The sequence below is a fragment of the Globicephala melas genome, chromosome 11 (genome assembly GCF_963455315.2).
Source record: "Globicephala melas chromosome 11, mGloMel1.2, whole genome shotgun sequence".
Classification (NCBI taxonomy): Eukaryota; Metazoa; Chordata; class Mammalia; order Artiodactyla; family Delphinidae; genus Globicephala; species Globicephala melas.
The window spans coordinates 28,691,775-28,706,833 of NC_083324.2; the positions used below are offsets into that span (position 1 = coordinate 28,691,775).

Below are 15,059 nucleotides of genomic sequence, written 5' to 3' on the forward strand. Positions count from 1 at the left end.
ATTCAAGGAAGTTCAATTTTAAGGTCTATAACAGTAGAAGAAAGTTTTTATAAGTGAGTGTGTTTGTGCTGGTACATTTTAGTACTGTATTTATTTGTTCATTTAACAAATGTTTAGTATGTGCTATGTGCCATGCAGTGATGAGTCAGTGATGAGCAAGCCCATGGGCCCCTGTACTCACAAAGCTTCCAGGGCAGTACGTAAAACAGAGGTATATCAGTGCTGTTTAGGAGACTCAGTTTTGCTTGACTCCCCTCTATGTACAGAAAATGATTCTTCTCTGCACAAATTTCCTGAGTCTCCTGGAAATTCAAGCTATCAAGTTCTAATTACCATCTGAGACAATATTTTCTTTAGAATGATAGAATCATAGTTTCTAAGAGCTGAAAGAGACCTGCGAAGTTGTCTGGCACTGGACCCTTTTGTTCTCCGGCCTCAGCCTGGGCCTGTCCAATGTCAGGAGGGGGAAGTGTACTCATTTATGGGGTCATTTCTGGAATGTGTGGATTATTTCAAAGTTCTTCCAAATAATGAACTGAAGCTTATTTCCCTGCAAAATCTCTTTATCGATTCCAGTTTTGTGTCTTGAACAAAATCATCACATCTTATTTACCTATTATTTGGAGTATGTATCACAGTTTTCCATATATTTCTGTGATCTTTTTATTATGAACATGTTATCCCTGTTAGATGCATGTATCCTGACAACAGAATTGTGTCTGGTTTTGCTCACTGCTATTTTCACTAGCACTGTCATAAACTAGGCAATGAGTGAAGGAAGGAATGTTTTATCTTATTCCAAAAAGGCTTCAGGGAAGAATACATAGATTTAAACCATACATCTTAGTCCATTAACTATTTGACAACTATCATGGTTCTTTTACTTCAGTTTTTCTCATCCTTAGGTTCAGATTCTCCTTCCTAACTTTCTTTACATGTGACATGGTGTCCAGCCAATTATACTGAAGTTATCTCCTTCCTAATGCCTCCCACCTTGTTAATATAAAAAGAAAGTGCTGGTCTCACCAGGAGGTTTGGGAAAGGCTTCACAGACGAGGTGCGGATTGACCTGTGCTGAGTCTTGAAGAATGAGGAAGTGTTCTCCATGTCAGTGAGGCCAGAAAGGGCACTTTTAAGGTACACTGAGAACAGTGGTACCAGAATGTTCACCCACCTTGCAGATTTCCATTAGGTCACCTAACTTCCTAGTTAGATCCTCTTTGGGGAATTTTTGCTCTTTTCTTTCCATCTTCCTCATGAACTTCAGTATTCTTTCACCTTGATCACTTCCTTACCACTACCGCAAAGCTGCAAAGCTCGAGGCAGAGCTGCCTGAGGTTTAGAGCTTACGTGGGGGAGTTAGTCTGTATTCAAATCCGGGTTCAACCCATATTTTGCATGGCCTTCGGTGAGGTAGGTACTTCTTTGAGATTTAGCGTTTTCTTCTTTAAAATGGAAAAAATAATAATACCTTATAAAATAATTGAGAGAATTATCAGGTAAATTATATGTGAAGTGCCTGACCTGTAACTGTTATTCCCCACCTCCCTCCCTGGGAAACTCCTGCTGTAGTTCACTTCTGCTGGTATAGCTATTGGTCCAGAGGCCCCAGCACATGCACGTGGCTCAGACATATTTTCCACAGAAACCCATCAGGTGTTAATAGTGACAGAGCTATTTCAGTTTCTTTCAGGTCCTCAGTCCAATGGATTTACATCTTCACCTTTATTTCTCTCATCCTCCAGGCTCCTGGGGTCCAGTAATCTTTTAGTTTTTTTTGGTAGGACTGTAAAGGCATCAGATTTGACACATTTTCCTCTGATTTCTCTCCTTTCGGGTCTCCATTTCTCCTGGTATAACAAGAGCCTGGATTTCTCTGATCTCATCTCTCTCAGCTTCATCTGGGTAATCAACATACTCATTTCATTCTGGTCAAGATTTCTCTCAATAGGTTTATTGCAGATGGCTGCAGCTGCGATCAGTGTTTACAATCTGATGACAAGTTGGAGATTAAGGCTTGTCATCACTATTTAATTAACCTCAAATTAAGCGCTTTCCGGTCCCATTCCATGCCCTTCCACAAGCCCAGGAGAGCTTCTAAAACAGTGCTTGGAGTCTTGATAGATTCGGGGTCACATCACTGGAAAGCAGGGGCTTATTTAGCTGTGACTCTGAAGAGCAACACTATTTGATCCTTAAGTCACTTGCCCGAGGGCTGAAGCTAGGTAGCTACTCAAAGTCTCTATAAAGAGAGGGGAAGAAAGGAGAGCATTTTTCTAATTCTAGGAAGCAGGTAGTCTGTGAACTGCAGAGATGATGAGACAAAAAGCATTCCAGAGACAGAAAAAAAACCTCTGTTCTTAATATTTAAAAACAACTTTGTTTTTGTATCACAGAAGTAGTATATGTCAACAGCAAAATTATACATGGTAATTGTAAAAGGATGGAGAAACGAAAGAAGAAAGTAAAAATCATTCAAATTCCTACTCTCCATACCTGCTTTTAAGGCTTCCCTGAGCTGTCCAATCTGGTAGCCACTAGCCACATGTGGCTCATAAATATTTAAAATATGGCAAGACTGAATTGACACCACGTGCTAGAAGTATAAACTACACACCAAATTTCAAAAAGAGAATTTAAGCTATTGTTATTTTGTGTATGTTGGATTAATTAAAATATATCTTTAAATGAATTTCATCTTTTACTTTTTTTCATCTTTTACTTTTTAAAATATGACTACTAAATACTTTAAAATTACGTATATTTCTATTGGACAGTGCAATTTTAGACCTTTTTCTTATATCAAAATTTTTTTAAAAGAAAAATTGCGTTATTCTACGTAAAACTTTGTATCCTCCTTTTTCAGTTAATGCGAATATGTTCATGTCATGAAATATATGATATGGCATTATGTTTAATCATTTGTAGTATTTCATTATATGATGTGCCTGAATAGATTAATCCAATCCACTGTTGCTGAACACTTAGGTCATTACCATTTTTTAAAATTTCAAATTATTCATAACATACTTATAACTATATCTTTGGACTCATCCTTAATTGTGCTTCTAGGATTTGTTTCTGGAAGCCAGTTAGCCGAGTCACTTGTTTGTGGTGTTTAAGCAAATTGCCACATAGAAAGGTAGCACTGATTCATACTCAGTACAGTGGTTTATAATAATGCTCATTTCACCTCATCTTTATCAACACCAGATATCATCATTGTTCTTAATTCTTATTGTAACGAGCAGCACTGTTATGGGTTTGCTCAGCAAATTATTGAAAAAGTCTTAGTTTTAAGCTTTGTGCAGTGGTAGTATCGTAGCCAATAAGGTTTATCCGAGGCACGATTACTGCTAATTGAAAAGGTCTTATTAGGCTTGGTAGCTTCTATCCTGGTCCTGCAGATACTTCAGATGATTTTCTCTTATCCATCAATCATTCTTTTATCCATCCACTCTTGAGCATCCATAATGTGTCCAGGCCTGCCCAAAGATTTGTAGAAGACATGGTATTTGATTTTAGGAAATCCCTTATATTTAATATTTAAGTTGGAAAAGAAAGGAAGAGAAAATAAATAGGGCAAGGGCCACGTGAGTCTTACTTACTACAGTATTTCAGCACCTAAATAGAGTGTCTGGTACGTGATAGACTCCCAGTAAATATCATTGAATGAATTCATGACTAAGTGTATGCTAATGTTTACATAAGTGATGAAGAAAACAAAATAAAGGGGTAATGATTTTAAGGTAGGGACAATAAGGGAAAGCTGTCTGCCTCCTGTCTTAACCCAACAGAAGCCAGAAGGCATGAGAGCTGCAGAGGGCTGCAGAGGAGAGGCCACCACAGGGCAGACAAAGGGTCTGCAGGGGCAAATAGAGGATAACCAGGACACCAGCTCTGATACCTGCCCTCTGGGGTAGGGCACTCACCCTTTCTGAGTTTGGTTTCCTCATCTGTAAAATGTGCATAATTTTACCTACCTCAGAAAGTTGTATTAGAAATAAATGGAGAGCACTTAGCACAATGGTATTTTCTTCACTTGTATTCATTAGTGGCTTAGCTACATCAGTTTCTAAGCATCTTGTTCATTTATCATTTCTTAGAAGTTATCATAAGGAAAAACAGAGAAGAAACTTACCCCGATATACCTGGACCTTATATTTAGACTTGAAAAGTTCTACATCCCCCCAGTGAGGTAGCCGTTTGCGTTCTGAACTGTGCATATCAAACCCTTATACTCTGGTTAAAAATCCATAGAAGTTTTCATGTAGTTGGATAATTAGGCCACATGCTGTTGGCTCTGCTCAAAAACGGTCATTTAAGTGTCCTTTTATTTTTTTAGCATCCACTGGGAAGTTTAAATAGCCACTGCCAGTGTGATTTCTATATGCTCTTTAAAAAATGCTGAAATTGAAAAGAGTTTAATAAAATTGCTGGACTGTTAGCTTTAGCAAGCTGTCCCAGACATAAACCTGAGAAAACAAACCCCAAACCCCAGAGTAAATACTTCTATGAATCAGGGACTTTCACAAGTGCTCCCTGGAGAGTGTAGTTTGACTCATATGGAGTTAGTTGACAAGCAAGGGTGGAAACCAGCAGCTTCTGAGGTGATTTGACTCCTTTATTCTCCTTTGCTTAACAGATATCTGTACTAAATATGAGTGGCAGCATTTGGAACGAAGGGACCCTGAAGTATCATCTGCCTAATTCTTATGTAGAAAAATGAGTAGTGCAATAGTGTAAAACAAATGAATATATGTCAGGTATATGAATGTTCTTAGATTACCAGACCCTTAGGGAAATATAGTTATTAAATGAATAAAGTGTCCAAGAAGAGGAACAGCTTATATTTATTCAGCCTTTACAAGGTCCTAGTCACTATTCAAAATGCTTCATGCATGTTATCTCATTTAATCCTCACAGCAGCCCTAAGAGTAGAGAGTGTTTTCTCCATTTTGCAGATAAGGAAACTGAGACTCCAAGAAATAAAGCCAAGTGATTACAGTCTCATGTTTAGAAAGTAGCAGAGGCAGGGTTGAAACACAGCATTTCACTCCAGAGCCTGAACTCTCTCAGCTGCTGTTCTGTACTGTTTCTTTCTTAAATGTTTATGGAGTAAGCTGAGAGTGTGAGGAAATCTTGTTGAAGATAACAGCTCGGGTAAGCCCGTGTGGGATATGCAGGTACAATTTTTTTTTTTTTTTTTTTTTTGCGGTACGCGGGCCTCTCACTGTCGCGGCCTCTCCCGTTGCGGAGCACAGGGTCCAGACGCGCAGGCTCAGCGGCCATGGCTCACGGGCCTAGCCGCTCCGCGGCATGCGGGATCTTCCCGGACCGGGGCACAAACCCGTATCCCCTGCATCGGCAGGCAGACTCTCGACCACTGGGCCACCAGGGAAACCCCAGGTACAGTTTTTATTCCCATAAATTCCTTGCAGATTATAGACATGTTCCTTGGTTTATTACTAGAAAACACCTTTTTAATTGATCTCAATATCAAATCTATTGCACTAGTTGAATGAAAGGAGTTTTATGGCCAGTGTAGCAAGATGTTTACTGAATATTCTCTTCACGTTCATGATTTTTTTTTTTTTTTTTTTGCGGTACGTGGGCCTCTCGCTGTTGTGGCCTCTCCAGTTGCGGAGCACAGGCTCCGGAAGCGCAGGCTCAGCGACCATGGCTCACGGGTCCAGCCGCTCCGCGGCATGTGGGATCTTCCCGGACTGGGTCACGAACCCGCGTCCTCTGCATCGCAGGCGGACTCTCAACCAGTGCGCCACCAGGGAAGCCCCCACATTCATGACTTTTGATTTTTAATAGCCAACTGTTATTAAAAAATGTGACATATTAGTTACATCATGTGTTGAAATGTATCCTTAATTGTAGTACTTTTATTGACTGTGAGAGGATGCAAAGTGGATTCCACAATTTTAATTAACTGTTCCTCCTCTGACATTTCATTACCAGTTTCAGAAGTGATAGAGGATGGCAGTTACCTGTGAGAATTTTTCTATAAAGAAGCTAAGATGGAGGAATGTTAGAGTTGTCTTGGTGATTGAGAGGAAAAACAGAGAAAGGAGAGGATTGGCTATTATCCTCACATGTTAATAACACGGTCAGTAAACAAAGCTTCTGTTATTTTAGGTAAATTTTAAAAATTTGAGCAGATAACAGACCAGTTGAAATAAAAAATAAAGAAATCACTTAATTCAACTATGATTTTTATGCTGCAAAAATGGTGTCTTTTTTCTGAAAGTGAGAATTTCTCAGACATCACATATCTTTCCCTTAAAGAGTTTTTGAGGATTTTCTATGAGTCAGAAGAGGCAAAAACATGAAGGTCAAAGATAATGGGTCCCTATCTAACACTGGACTGATTTGCCAAGAACCCATGACACATTTTTTTAAATAAATTTATTTGTTTGTTTGTTTATTTATTTTTGGCTGCGTTGGATCTTCGTTGCTGCGCGCGGGCTTTCTCTAGTTGCGGCGAGCGGGGGCTACTCTTCGTTGTGGTGCATGGGCTTCTCATTGCGGTGGCTTCTCTTGTTGTGGAGCATGGGCTCTAGGCACGCGGGCTTCAGTAGTTGTGGCGCATGGGCTCATTTGCTCTGTGGCATGTGGGATCTTCCCAGACCAGGGCTCGAACCTGTGTCCCCTGAATTGGCAGGCGGATTCTTAACCACTGTGCCACCAGGGGAATCCCCCAGGATACACTTTTATTTCCTTTTTATGGTAAAAGCCAGAGAGAACGCTGTGTAGTTTAAACACGGTTTCTGTATCTGGAAGTTGGGAAGTTGAAGGTAAGGAGACCAGTTTATCCAGCAAATGTGCCCAAGCACATAATTACCTCCCTTGATGTCTGTCGATACTTTACCACATCCCCCGGGAAAATCTCTGGGCAGTCCTTCCAAGTCATTTTCAGACATCTCATCATGGCAGGTGAGCTTATTTATTTATTTCCATTTTGAGAGCTTTACCTTTCCTGACTCCCTTTTAATGTTTACCTCTCGTATTAAAGAATGGAGACTGGGGTATTTCATTACCAGCTATCTCCCTGCTGCAGGCACTGCCTGGAGAAGTTTCCCTCTGTTTGGCTTGCAAGCCTCATTTATTTCCCCGAGGTTTCTAATCTGGGCAGAGCCCAGCGGACGGCATTATTAAATTACCATTATTACACTGTGTTGTCTTGGCACGATCCGGGGCTGAGTTGGAAAAGTTCGTGTTAGGCAGGGAACACATTTTCTCCCCTTCTCAAGCTGCCCCAAATGGACCTTAGCTGACTTTCTGGGTCTGTATCAGCATCAAGATTCTGTGACGTCAAAGCAAAGATTTAACCACATTTGAGGCATTTCTTCTGATCAGTGTAAACAATGGGCATTCCCCTTTTAAGTACGTTGCTTTGATTTGGGATCAGCTGGACAATTCATGATTGTAATTTTTTTTTTTTTTTTTTGCGGTACGCGGGCGTCTCACTGCCGTGGCCTCTCCCGTTGCGGAGCACAGGCTCCAGACGCGCAGGCCCAGCGGCCATGGCTCACGGGCCCAGCTGCTCCGCGGCATGCGGGATCCTCCCGGACTGGGGCACAAACCCGTGTCCCCTGCGTCGGCAGGCGGACTCTCAACCACTGCGCCTTCAGGGAAGCCCCATGATTGTAATTTTTTTGATGGAGGGGGTAACATTTGACATTCAAAGTTATTTGACATTTCAGAAGTTATAATGTCATTTTAAAAGCTCTAATATCACTAGTATATTTGTATGTAATTCATTTACACAGGCTTTCAAAGATTGTCTATTCTCAGTAGAGAAGTTTTAATTAAAAATGTTTTATTGCCACTCCAAGTGTCTTTAAATTAAGGCACTGCTCTTTTCTGTTTTTTTTCCTCACGTACTCTTGATAATCAACCTAGTGTTGTCTGCAATGATAAAAGTTATTCTTGTCATATTTTAAGCATTTTCTTGTCCATCACTGTGTCACCAATGGCTGTACAATGCTAGCACATAGTAGGTACTCACTAAATTCTTATTGAATGAGTGTTTCAACACTGCCCATGCACTGTATATTCTAACCATTCTGGAATATGTTTTATCACATGCACTCTGCTTGCTCCCACCTTAGGAATTTTACCCACCACTCAGAAATGTCCTTTGCCTCTCAAATCTTAAGCACTTTTATACTGCTTATTTGTGAGTTTTCTTCTCCTGTCCCTATTTAAGCACAATTCCTGGTATATATATTAGGTGCTCAATAAATGTCTTAATGAATGTACATGAGTTATTGAATGAACACACATGTATAGTTAAGCCAAGGAAAAGTTATGTGTGACATTTATAAACCATTTTTATAACATTTTACAACAATTTTAGTTTTAGGCATTCACTAAAATGATAAAAAGTAAGTTTGAAACACCATTTTTCTTGTCCAGTCCTTGACTCAAAACTCTTCAATGGCTCTCCATTCCCTTTAGCAGTGGTTTTCTAACTATGACAGTCTGATCATGGGATTATGTCTTTTCCCAGTTTAAAGCCCTTCAAAGGTTTCTCACTGCCCTCACAAAAAATATGATTCAAACTCTTTAAGCATGGCTGAGAGTTCTACCTCTCCAGCTAGAGTCTTCCCCAAGCTCCCTTTACTCTTTCACGTCTAGATCATTTGGTTCATTAAACCTGTAATGTTTCCTCTTCTCCAGGGCCTTGGCACTTTGGGTGCCCCCTGCTCCCTCTTCACCCACCTCTTTCTTCAGCTGACTCCTCTTTGGCTTCAGATTGGTCTCGTTTTAAATGTTGCCTTCTCCAGGAAGTCTTTACTGTCCACTCCTTGCTGCTGCCACCACCATCACCCCTACCTGCCTCTACTAGTTTAGATAATTTTCCTAAACATTTTGGTGGCTAACATGACCCTCTCCCACCCCCTGACGTGCACAACACATTTATTGCAGGCAAAGTATGCTAAGTGCTTCATATACATTTACTCATTTTCTCTCACACCAGCCTTATGGTGAACTGCTATTGTCCCCCATTTCATCAGAAAAACTAAGTTCAGTGTCATAAGAAACTCACATAGCTGATGAGTGGCAAGCTGAAGTTTAAGTCCAGGCTGTCTACACCCAATCTCTGTAGCCCAAAGCCCAACCTAAAGCTAGTGATTAGACAGTAGTAAATAATTACCCAGCAGGTATTTGGAAATAGCCTTATTTTTGTGCTGGGTATCTTCCGTTTATCCCTTCATACCCACTTTCTACTCAGTTCTGTGCCTGGGAGGTTCTTCTCTGTTGGCTTTATAAATGGGCTCCTCCCTCAACTCCACATACTGCCTTAACCCTTGGTTTCCCCACACCATTACCACACCTTTGTAAAAAGTTCTGCAGCTTACCCCAGTTGGGTGTTTTGTGTATACTCTGTTTCTGCCCAGATCCTTATTGATACAGACAAAAATTTTTTAAATTAAAACTGTAGTTATGGTTGTGCTTTTATATTTCTCATACAGTATGGAGTAATGTTAGCTTTTTTCTACTTTGTCTTTAACTTTTTATAATGGAATTGACGATTGTCATAGTTCATGCAGTCTTTTTTTTTTTTTTTTTTTTTTTAATGTTTGTTATGTTATTCATTATAATATTGTTTATAATTAAAGTGAATATGAATACACACCATTTTTATTTTCAAAAGCATCTCAGTTTGCACTATAATTTCCATGGCTACCTTATTTATAATAATGCTTTTAAAATCCAAAATCACTTTAATGTCCAAACAGAGAGTCTTGGTTCAGAAAATGTTGATAACACGTTCAGAGTAGTTCAAAGTAGCTACTAAAATAGCTATATTGTGTCATAAAGAAAATATTAGTAATATAGGCTAAATTATCTTTTAAATGTGCATGTTTATATGGATATAAAACATGTCTAGATTATCTTTCTAAAAGTAAAAACTGTGGTTAATTAATGGTAGAATTATTAAAAAATAAGGCCTTTTTATCATTATGCATTTTCCATTTTAATTAACTTCACTTTTTAAAGCTAATGTCATTTTTTAACAAAGAAAAGTTAGAATGCTACTTAAAAATATTGGCTGTGTAGGTTAGTATCGTTAATAGTTGAGCTTAATAATGGTTTGCTCTATGAAACTTAAACTTTGATGAGTTAATAGAAAATTATTTGTATTCCATCCTGAGTTGGTGATTTGAGTACCAAATAGCTTATGTTAACTTATGTTTATTTCAATTCACAAAACATTCTTTTATTTAATACATGCTGTACTTACTTTACCAAACCAAAAGGAAATCAGAATTCAAAGAAGAATAAGCCAGACCTATGTTGATTCATTCTGATATAAGGTTTTGAAAGACATCATGATTGAAATAACATTTAATTAAGAAATAGAGGATACACCCCCCCACACACACACAAAATAAGGAAAAATATATGTGCGGAAAACAACTTGGGCATGGATATAGAAAAGTACAAAGTTATCTGTTAGGAATATTGCAGGTTTGAAATATAGACTGTGTTTTCAGGATACGGGAAGGAGTAAATTTAGCTAATCTTGGTTAGATTGCAGAGAATGCTAAATACATTCTAATAATTATATAAAGGAAAACATGGAGCTTGGTTAGAAGGGTGGAATATAAGCAGAGCTGATTTAATTAAGATGGATCAGATTTCTTTTTTTTTTTTTTTTTTTTTAAAAGTTTGGGTTTCTTTTTATTTTTTTTTATTTTTTTTTTTATTTTATTTTTTTTTTTTTAAACATCTTTATTGGAGCATAATTGCTTTACAATGGTATGTTAGTTTCAGCTTCACAACAAAATGAATCAGTTATATATATACATATGTTCCCATATCTCTTCCCGCTTGCGTCACCCTCCCTCCCACCCTCCCTATCCCACCCCTCCAGGCGGTCACACAGCACCGAGCTGATCTCCCTGTGCTATGCGGCTGCTTCCCACTAGCTATCTACCTTACGTTTGGTAGTGTATACATGTCCATGCCTCTTTATTGCTTTGTCACCGTTTACCCTTCCCCCTCCCCATAGCCTCAAGTCCATTCTCTAGTAAGTCTGTGTCTTTATTCCTGTTTCACCCCTAGGTTTTTCATGACATTTTTTTTTTCTTAAATTCCATATATATGTGTTAGCATACGGGTCTCTTGCAGACAGCAAATATATGGGTCTTGTTTTTGTATCCATTCAGCCAATCTGTGTCTTTTGGTGGGAGCATTTAGTCCATTTACATTTAAGGTAATTATCGATATGTGTGTTCCCATTCCCATTTTCTTAATTGTTTTGGGTTTGTTATTGTAGGTCTTTTCCTTCTTTTGTGTTTCTTGCCTAGAGAAGTTCCTTTAGCAGTTGTTGTAGAGCTGGTTTGGTGGTGCTGAACTCTCTCAGCTTTTGCTTGTCTCTAAAGGTTTTAATTTCTCCATCAAATCTGAATGAGATCCTTGCTGGGTAGAGTAATCTTGGTTGCAGGTTTTTCTCCTTCAACACTTTCAATATGTCCTGCCACTCCCTTCTGGCTTGCAGAGTTTCTGCTGAAAGATCAGCTGTTAACCTTATGGGGATTCCCTTGTGTGTTATTTGTTGTTTTTCCCTTGCTGCTTTTAATATGTTTTCTTTGTATTTAATTTTTGACAGTTTGATTAATATGTGTCTTGGCGTATTTCTCCTTGGATTTACCCTGTATGGGACTCTCTGTGCTTCCTGGACTTGATTAACTATTTCCTTTCCCATATTAGGGAAGTTTTCAACTATAATCTCTTCAAATATTTTCTCAGTCCCTTTCTTTTTCTCTTCTTCTTCTGGAACCCCTGTAATTCGAATGTTGGTACGTTTAATGTTGTCCCAGAGGTCTCTGAGACTGTCCTCAGTTCTTTTCATTCTTTTTTCTTTATTCTGCTCTGCAGTAGTTATTTCCACTATTTTATCTTCCAGGTCACTTATCCGTTCTTCTGCCTCAGTTATTCTGCTATTGATCCCATCTAGAGTACTTTTAATTTCATTTATTGTGTTGTTCATCGTTGCTTGTTTCATCTTTAGTTCTTCTAGGTCCTTGTTAACTGATTCTTGCATTTTGTCCATTCTATTGTCCATTCTATCTCCAAGATTTCGGATCAACCTTACTATCATTATTTTGAATTCTTTTTCAGGTAGACTGCCTATTTCCTCTTCATTTGTTAGGTCTGATGGGTTTTTATCTTGCTCCTTCATCTGCGGTGTGTTTTTCTGTCTTTTCATTTTGCTTATCCTACTGTGTTTGGGGTCTCCTTTTTTGCAGGCTGAAGGTTCGTAGTTCCTGTTGTTTTTTGTGTCTGTCCCCAGTGGCTAAGGTTGGTTCAGTGGGTTGTGTAGGCTTCCTGGTGGAGGGTGCTAGTGCCTGTGTTCTGGTGGATGAGGCTAGATCTTGTCTTTCTGGTGGGCAGGTCCACGTCTGGTAGTGTGTTTTGGGGTGTCTGTAGACTTATTATGATTTTGGGCCGCCTCTCTGCTAATGGGTGGGGTTGTGTTCCTGTCTTGCTAGTTGTTTGGCATAGGATGTCCAGCACTGTAGCTTGCTGGTCGTTGAGTGAAGCTGGGTGCTGGCGTTGAGATGGAGATCTCTCGGAAATTTTTGCTGTTTGATATTATGTGCAGCTGGGAGGTCTCTTGTGGATCAGTGTCCTGAAGTTGGCTCTCCCACCTCAGAGGCACAGCACTGACTCCTGGCTGCAGCACCAAGAGCCTTTCATCCACAGGGCTCCTTAATTTGGGATGATTGGTTGTCTATTCAGGTATTCCACAGATGCAGGGTACATCAAGTTGATTGTGGAGCTTTAATCCGCTGCTTCTGATGCTGCTGGGAGAGATTTCCCTTTCTCTTCTTTGTTCTCACAGCTCCCAGGGGCTCAGCTTTGGATTTAGCCCCGCCTGTGCGTGTAGGTCGCCGGAGGGCGTCTGTTCTTTGCTCAGACAGGACGGGGTTAAAGGAGCCGCTGATTCGGAGGCTCTGGCTCACTCAGGCCCGGGGGTAGGGAGGGGCACGGAGTGTGGGGCGGGCCTGCGGCGGCAGAGGCCGGCGAGACGTTGCAGCCTGAGGCGCGCCTGTGCGTTCTCCCGGGGGAGTTGTCCCTGGATCCCGGGACCCTGGCAGTGGCGGGCTGCACAGGCTCCCCGGAAGGGCGCGTGGCCAGTGACCTGTGTTCGCACACAGGCCTCCCGGTGGCGGCAGCAGCGGCCCTAGCCGCTCTGGGCGGCCCTAGCCACGTCCGTCTCTGGGCTCCGCGCCCCTAGCCGCGGCTCGCGCCCGTCCCTGGAGCTCTCTCAAGCAGCGTTCTTAATCCCCTCTCCTCGTGCACCAGGAAACAAAGAGGGACGTAAAAGTCTCTTGCCTCTTCGGCAGGTCCAGACTTTTCCCCGGACTCTCTCCCGGCCAGCCGCGGTGCACCAACGCCCCGCAGGCTGTGTTCACGCCACCAACCTCAGTCCTCTCCCGGCGCTCCGACAAAAGCCGGAGCCTCAGCTCCCAGTCCCGCCCGCCCCGGCGGGCGAGCAGACAAGCCTCTCGGCTGGCGAGTTCCGGTCGGCCCGATCCTCTGCGCTGGAATCTGCCCGCTTTGCCCTCCGCACCCCTGTTGCTGTGCTCTCCTCCGCGGCTCCCAAGCTCCCCCACTCCGCCTCCCGAAGCCTCCACCCGCGAAGGGGCTTCCTAGTGTGTGGACACTTTTCCTCCTTCACAGCTCTCTCCCGCTGGTGCAGGACCCGTCCCTATCCTTTTGTCTCTGTTTAGTTTTTTCTTTTGCCCTACCCAGGTACGTGGGGGGTTTCTTGCCTTTTGGGAGGTCTGAGGTCTTCTGCCAGCGTTCAGTAGATGCTCTGTAGGAGTTGTTCCATGCGTAGATGTATTTCTGGTGTATCTGTGGGGAGGAACGTGATCTCCGCGTCTTACTCTTCCGCCATCTTCCCGGAAGTCCTCATGCAGTCTTAAAAATAAGAGGCATGCCACACTCTTGTGCAAAGGGCATGTTTCCAAGGAATTTGTAACCAGTTGGAAAACAGGCCTACATAATATTTTCTAAAATCCTTAGCCTGCCATGAGGCCTCTTGCGTTTTGACAAGAGTTTCCCTTTCTGCTTTTCTCCACTGAGCACCCTTTGCTTACTTTAAAGCTGGGCTCTGCTGTGTCTGGGCAGGTAGTGTCCCAGCCACCTGGTCCAGGATTGGTTTAATGTCTGGCTTTAAAATAACTCATTTTACTTACTTAAATGAGTTTATATATAAAGAAACTCACATAGTGTTCCATAAATGGAAAATAAAATCCATTACAATAAATAAGGGAATGAAACTTTAAAGGGGAATATAACAAAAATAAAATGATGCTATTCATGGTAGCCAAGTGTTAGGAAGGTGTTTTGACATGTTAGCACTAATAAATATTTCTCATTGGATGAATTAGAAAGATTGAAAGAGAATTGAAAGGGACATAACTTTATTAGTCTTTGTTTTGTCCTGTCAGTGACCATCTAGCACCAGGGTTCCATGCCCTGAAGTCTGAGGATCACTGGTATAATCTGTTTTTCCCTATGCTGTGAGCTTAACCGGAATGCTTTCCTCCTTCTAGTTTCCTTTTCCTGATCCTCTCCATCTTTCTTTTTGAAACTTTCCTTCACCCTCTTAGCCTACACAAGTCTCTCGTCCGAATTTCCTGACATTTATTATCTGCCCTACTTATGTTGGCTTCTGATTGTTAATGTTTTGACCTGGTATTTCAATAGCTCATATTTTGTGTCTTGTCTCCTAAACACTGTAAAGTTCTGTCTCCAGGAATAGACACTGGGACCTGTGCTTCTGGAATCCCATATTAATTAAATGTTCATTATATAATATATATTCTGTTTATAATATGTATTACATCATATAATATATATTATTTATATATAATATTATATTTATATATTATTAAATTATATATTATATATATTTACATATACATAATATATAATACATATTATGTAATATAATGCATATTATAAACAGAATATATAATAGCCTCATATATAACTAGAAGTTCATTAAATGTTTGCTG

General features: G+C 40.7%; 1 protein-coding gene and 2 pseudogenes across 22 annotated transcripts in view; all 3 read left to right on the plus strand.

Annotated features, from left to right (window-relative positions):
* Window positions 1-15,059, plus strand: part of FHIT (fragile histidine triad diadenosine triphosphatase) — a 1,458,892-nt gene that overhangs the window by 314,358 nt on the left and 1,129,475 nt on the right. The window lies entirely within an intron of this gene.
* The window catches only part of LOC115859136 (DNA replication factor Cdt1 pseudogene), a 29,854-nt pseudogene that overhangs the window by 10,395 nt on the left and 4,400 nt on the right, over window positions 1-15,059 (plus strand).
* LOC115859182 (U4 spliceosomal RNA) lies at window positions 3,300-3,368 on the plus strand (annotated as a pseudogene).